Raw genomic sequence first — 7,394 nt, 5'->3', positions numbered from 1 at the left:
AGGCATCTTCCAAATCTTCCCAGCTGCCAATAGAATTTTCTGGGAGGCTATTTAACCAGTGCCAAGCTGGTCCCTTAAGCTTTAGGGGGATATATTCGATGGCATCTAGATCGTCACCGCGGGCCATGTGAATGTGGAGAAGAAAATCTTCAATCCATACCGCGAGATCTGTTGTACCGTCATATGATTCAATGTTCACGGGTTTAAACCATTCCGGGAACTGGTGCTCCATTACCTCATTGGTGAAGCATAGGGGGTGTGCGGTGCCTCTATACCGGGCTGCATCGCGGCGTAATTCGGATGGGGACCGTATGCGGTTTTCGGCCCGTGCGACATTGTGTCTGTCCCGCCAAGTCTGAAGGCCTCCCTCGCGCGTTGGAGGACGCCCCCTCGATCCGTAGATTGATCTTGTCACACCAACTCTATTGTCCTGGTCCTTGCATAAGTCATAGGTATAGCCCGGGGCCATTACCCCCTTGCCTCGAGGACAGGGTGGCGTGGGCCGGTGTTCGGCATGGGTGGCCGGTCTATCCCGTCCACATGGCGGTCGATCGGGCTCGGCAGCAGTTCTATGCTTTAGTAGTGTGGGCTCAAGGGCCTCGTCATCAAGTTGAGGCAGTAGTTTGCGCTTCGGGTAACTCTTAGTTGGGCATTCAAGGCCATCTTCCTCGTCTGCCAGGACATTTGTCCATCTGTCATTGAGCAGATCCTGATCAGCTTGAAGTTGTTGCTGCTTCTTTTTCAGGCTTCTTGCAGTGGCGATTAACCGGCATTTCAAGCGTTCTTGTTCGAGGGGTTTCTCCGGCACGATGAAATCTTTGTCTCCGAGGCTCACATCCTCTTCAGAGATCGGTAGGTAATTATTGTCCTCTAAGTCTTCGTTCTCGATAGGATCGTCCGGATTAACTTTCCCATCCTCCCAATCATCATGTTCAGATGTTGGTTCAACAAGGGCTTCGGGGGTCTTCGGCGTTCTCCGGAGTGTTATTATCTTTGGTGTCGGTATTGTTATATTTTTGGCGACGTGATTTTGAGCGGCGCCACTGACGTCAATGTTTTGGAGGTGCTTCGGCAGGCTTGTCCTCAACCGGATTCTCCTTGCCGTCGTCACCATCCTCTTTGGGTGTGTCCACCATGTACACGTCGTATGTGGAGGTGGCCATCCATCATCCGGTAAACGGAGGGTTTTTGCCTTGTTCGTCTCTGGCGTTGTTGTCCATACCGTCGATGTCTTCGGAGCCATAGTCCAGCATGTCGGTTAGATACTCGACAGTGGCTATGAAGTGGGTGGTGGGTGGGATGTAAAATTCCCTGCTCTCAACCCCTAGTCTGGGCTGGGCATAATTCAGAAGCGATCCTTCCACAATGGCGAGTGATGGCATTAAGTCCAGAGCCTCGTTGAAAGGCGAGTGTTGGACAGAGAAGCGAGAGTCCATGGGGTTGTCCGGAGTTGGAGACTCCTGGTGGAGCCCATTTTGCACGGACCTCGAGAGTTCGGACTTAGTGTCTGGCGGAGTGTCCATTGCTTGAGTGACAAGGGGAGTTCGGTTTGTCTTCGGGTTAGCCGACGATGTCGTCCCCTCCGGATCTCCGGTAACAAGTTCCATAATTGCAGAGGATCCGGCGGGCTCAAAACTCCCATCTTTGGACCTAACGGCCTGCTCTAGATCCGAGGCCCGAGCGGTAATCGTGGTCGTGAACCCTTCGGAGATCAAATCTCCTCGGATATCGGCAACATAGTTTAGGTTCCCAAAACTGATCTGATGACCAGGGGCGTAGCTGTCGATCTGCTCGAGGTGGTCAATTGAGTTGGCTCGCAGCGCGAAGCCGCCGAACACGAAAATTTGGCCCCGAGGGGGCATCTCCCCTGAAATAGCATCATTGTGGACGATCGAACGAGCCATCGAATCCTTCGTCGATGACACAGAGGAACTCTCAATGGAAGTACCAATGTCAGAGTCAAAACCGGCAGATCTCGTGTAGGGGGTCCTGAACTGTGCGTCTAAGGATCAAAGGTAACAGGAGGCAGGGGACAGGATGTTTACCTAGGTTCGGGCCCTCTTGATGGAGGTAAAGCCCTACGTCCTACTTGATTGACTTTGATGAGTATAGGGGTTACAAGAGTTGATCTACCACAAGATCATAATGGCTAAACCCTAGATGTCTAGCCTGTATGATTATGACTGCCTCTACGGACTAAACCCTCCAGTTTATATAGATACCGGAGGGGGCTAGGGTTTGTACAGAGTCGGTTTATAGAGAAAGGAATCTTCATATCCGAACACCAAGCTTACCTTCCACGCCAAGGAGGGTCCCACCCAGACATGGGGTATGCCTTCTATCTTGTATCTTCATGGCCCACCAGTCCGGCCCATGTCAGATAGCACGGACGCCCGGGGACCCCCTAATCCAGGACTCCCTCAGTAGTCTCTTGTCCGTGCTTAAGATTCCCTCAAGTCAGTGGCGAGTTGATCGATGCGGTCGTCCAATGCTTCATTCGCTTGGTGCAAATCTCTATGCACACTAGATAGTTGAGTCTTGGTGATGTAGTTGTCGGGCTCCTCTCCTTGCTCGATCAAGAGTGGGTTGGTAGAAGTAATTGGCCTATCCATCATCTCAAGGAAATATGTGAGTAGAAGAAAGGAAAAAACTAGACAAAATGTACCTTATCCAATGTTGAAAATGGATCAAAGAAGTAGCACAATTGGTACCACATCTTGTCGATTCTCACACCTACACAAGCAAAGCTTTTGGAGTAGCTTGGTAGGATGGTGGCACAAAATTTATGCAATTGTTAGCAAGATTCAATAATGTTGAAAGAGATTCACAAATTTGCACGTGTAACAAGTAGACCAAAGCAATATGTGTCACATGAAAACACATGCACGGATAGATAAATGGGGTCGTGCAACCAAGGAACAAGCTCAAAATGTGGAATCCACAGAAAATGCCCTTGTTACACAACACTAGAGAGACGCTAGCATGATTGCTCAATAGGCGAGATACGATACTTGTGCACAACTGTAGGATCAAAAGTAGGTCTAGTGGGGGGTGATTAGACTACTTAACGAAATAAAAAATCTAACCTTTTCCCAACTTTAAGTGTTGGCAAATTTTAGCAACTTAGCACAAGTCAAGCAATCAACCTACACATGCAATTCTAATAGTGTAGCAGCAAAAAGTAAAATATTGCAAATGAAGGTAAAGGGAAGGGTTTGGAGAAGGCAAACACAATGTAGACACGGAGATTTTTGGCGTGGTTCCGACAGGTGGTGCTATCGTACGTCCACGATGATGGAGACTTCAACCCATGAAGGGTAATGATTGCGCGAGTCCACGGAGGGCTCCACCCATGAAGGGTCCACGAAGAAGCAACCTTGTCTATTCCACCATGGCCATCGTCCACGAAGGAATTGCCTCACTCGGGTAGATCTTCACGAAGTAGGTGATCTCCTTGCCCTTACAAACTTCTTGGTTCAACTCCACAATCTTGTCGGACGCTCCCAAGCGACACCTAACCAATCTAGGAGACACCACTCTCCAAAAGGTAATAGATGGTGTGTTCATGATGAACTCCTTGCTCTTGTGCTTACAATGATAGTCTCCCCAACACTCAACTCTCTCTCATAGATTTGGCTATGGTGGAAAGAAGATTTGAGTGGAAAGCAACTTGGGGAAGGCTAGAGATCAAGATTCTTGTGGTTGGATTGGAATGTCTTGGTATCCACACATGAGTAGGTGGTTCTTTCTCAGAAAATGAGTAGTGAAAGTGTAGGTATGTTCTAATGGCTCTCTCTCAAATGGAGAAGGGGGTGGAGGGGTATATATAGCCTCCACACAAAATCCGACCGTTACACACATTTGACCCAACTCGGTCAGACCGAATAGGAGAACTCAGTGAGACCGATTCAGTTCAAAATGTGAACGTTAGGAATCTCGATGGGACTGATGAGATCAACTCGGTGGGACCGACGTGCTAGGGCTTAAGGCAAACATCAAATCGGTGGCACCGATTGCATCAACTCGGTTAGACCGAAGTGAAGCAATAAGGCAACAGAGAGGATGTCAAGCAAACTCGGTGGGACCGATTGCACATTTCGGTGAGACCAAAATAATTAAAACAAGAAACAGAGAGTTGGCAAGGCCATCTCGGTGAGACCGAGATCCGTATCCGTGTGACCGAATTGTCTAGGGTTTCTGGCAATGGCTATGTCAACTGATCTCAGTGGCGCCAGATAGATCATTTCAGTTGGGCCGAGTTTGACTTGGAGTTTTGGGCATATGTGGAAATGAGAAAGTGGCTGAGGATTTTTCGAGCAATATCACTAAGAACTTTGAGCAAGTAGACCATTAAGTAACACCTCATCCACTTTTAATAGTATTGGCTTTCCTATGGACTCAATGTGATCTTGGATCACTAAAATAGAAATGAAGAGTCTTGACCTTTTGCCAATCTTTTTCCTTAGCATTTTTAGGGGTCCACATCTCTAGTCCATGCCATGCCAATCATTGAACTTTCTGAAATATTTAACTTGAATGGATATTCAATGAACTAGATGTTGTTATGAATTACCAAAATCACCCAGGGATTTGTTGCACTTTCAATCTCCCCTTTTTTGGTAATTGATGACAACATATAGATCAAAGCTTTGACAAATGATAATATGAGTGAAATACATCGTCGCTTTGAGAAGTATGTGATAAGCAAGAGCTCCCCCTAAATTTGCGCATTATTAAAAATTTGCTTTTGAATGCAAATGCACAATCGATTAGGATCATGGGTCACCCTTCCATGTCACGTACATCTTGGTGGAGCACACAAAATGATAAGAGTTAAATAACATCCACTCATCACCAAGGGTACAAATGATTGATCATACACAAGTATCATAGATATAAGAAAGTTAGCACACAATAAGGCATAGTATGATCAAACACATGATCACAAGAGTATCTCACGAGCATAACAAACATAGTAGCATAGGAATCAAACAACCAAATGATTAAAGTAGCAATAGAGGAAAATAAAAGGCAAAACACACAAATACTCTCGCTCAATGCCTAATGATCTATAAACTTTCTCCCCCTTTGGCAACAAGGTACCAAAAATCTCGAAAGTGTATAGTGCTATGCGCACTCTAGGCACGATCTCCGGTAGCTCCTGAAGAGGTCTTCTGGCTTGTTGCTCCGGTGTGCATAGATGGTGTGGAGAGGAGGGCATCCGCAAAAGCTTTGGCAGAGGTTTGTGGAGCTGGAGGGGTTGATACTGGAGGTCCAATCATGGCAGTTGCTATAGTTGCTGAAGTAGTAGTCCTGGAGTCTCTGACAACTGGCACTGCTGATGACCTTTGTGCCCTTGGCACTCTTTGGAAAGTATCAGTGGTTGGTCTGTCATCCCTGTCCTCAGCTTCTTCTTGGAGCTTCTCCATAGTGGTTTGTATCTCAGTGACCTTCACATCTTGATCATGAAATTTAGTCTCAATGATCCTCTCAAGACTCTCTTGATTTTGAATCAGGGTGGCCAAGCCCTTCTCAATTCTCACTGTAGCCTCAAGAAGATAACTGAGTTGATCTTGCTTGGTCTTGAGCATCACTGTATGTCGCGCCCAAGATGCCATGAAGAATGCAACAGACAAATGAATCACATGGCGACAAGGAAATAACTGGAAGGCTTCTGGAGCATCGGTCTCGGGTCATTACAAATCTCCTCCACTTATAGGATATTTCGCCCCGAGATCTAGGGATGGCACCGGAGAGAAACAGAAGAAGGAAGAGGTAAAGCTAAGTTGCTTCTTCGACAAACGAGTGAAACCAAAGAACCTTGAGAGGTAGAAAAGTTTCAAGAAAAATGACACGACGAAGATGAAAGAAGTTGAAACACTCCGTTAGACAAGAGGAACAAGTGATAGGACAAGAACCAAGAGCTCAAGGAACAATATAGGCTTTGAAAGCACTACGGTTAAAACGAGATGGACAAGGAATAAGAATGAAAGAATTTGGGCAGCACTCCAGCTGAAAAGTGAAGGAATTGAACAAAAACTTAACAAGATGGGGTGATACTTGACGTGAGAAACAACACAATGCCTCCAGAAGAAATGAAAGAAACCGAATGAAAAGAATGGAGAAGAGAAAACAACAAATTCTCCCTCAAATGAATTGGAAAGAGCATCCTCAGGAGAATGGCTTGAACGGAGTTGTTGGAAAATCAAAAACCAAAAGAATAATTTTGTTATGGCCTTATGGAAAACATCTCAAAATTTGAGGTGCAATTCTACCACTAAGGGAAACGATTGATTTGATTGAGAGCACCGAAGAGACAAAACACTTCTTCCACCAAGATGATAAAGAGATAACTTGGATCATTTATAAGCACCACAATAGCAACATTCCTTAGGGAAGGCTTTAGGTGAAATATGACACAAGATAACTCCAAAAAATAAATTGATGGATTTAAAATATCTCATTCCTGCTAACTTGTGCATCATGAAACACGAATGGAAATCGTCAAGAATGATATATCACCATCTCCAAAGATAAGGTAGAAAGAATTGCACTTTGAAATGCAAGATGAAGAATGCTTCAACTCCTCAAAACAAAACATGTGTTGAGTACCATGTTTATTTTAGAGTATAGCTTGGCGGATCTTAACTTCGAGAGAAATCTTGAAGAACAATTGAAGAATGAAAGGAATCCTGATGAAACACCTTGAAGAAACTCTTGAGGAACTCTGGATAGATAGCACGATGATTGAAATGAAAGAAAAGTCGAAAAGAATAAGATGAAGCCTTGCAATGATTTAGATGGATCTTCGCGATGAGATAATTGAGAAAGCTTGGGACTCCGAAAAGAAAAAATGAAGCATCTTGAAATTGAGAATTTATTCCTCCTGAACAAACTCTGAAGGAAGGGATTAAATCATCTTGAGGAAATGAGAATAAGAATTATGTCATGCTTACCCTTCATCAACTTAAATTGATGACAAGCAATGGATTTGGCATACTACTCATTCTCGTTGAAAGGGTTAAGGAAGATATAGTGCAAACTTGAGAATTGCTTCAAAGAATCACCGGTAGGATTTAGAAAGGATAAATGAATTGAAACGATAACAAAGAAAGGGGAATCTTGAACGAACCACCATAAGAACTGAAAACGAATGAAGAAAACAGAATGAATCACCAGGAAGAATTAGAAAGCAAATGAAGATACTTGGGAAAATTTAGATACAAGAGAATGAAGAGATCACGAGCTGATTAGAGAATACTTGAGCGATGCACCGGTAAGATTTGGAGAATGAGAGCTGAAAGCTGAGAATGAATAATTCTTCTAAAATGATGGCCTTCAGATGATCAAGAGAGGAAAGCAACTCTTGAAATGCTCTGGATGTGTAAGGAAAG

The sequence above is a fragment of the Triticum urartu genome, chromosome 7 (genome assembly GCF_003073215.2).
Source record: "Triticum urartu cultivar G1812 chromosome 7, Tu2.1, whole genome shotgun sequence".
Lineage (NCBI taxonomy): Eukaryota > Viridiplantae > Streptophyta > Magnoliopsida > Poales > Poaceae > Triticum > Triticum urartu.
This window is presented reverse-complemented; position numbering follows the sequence as displayed.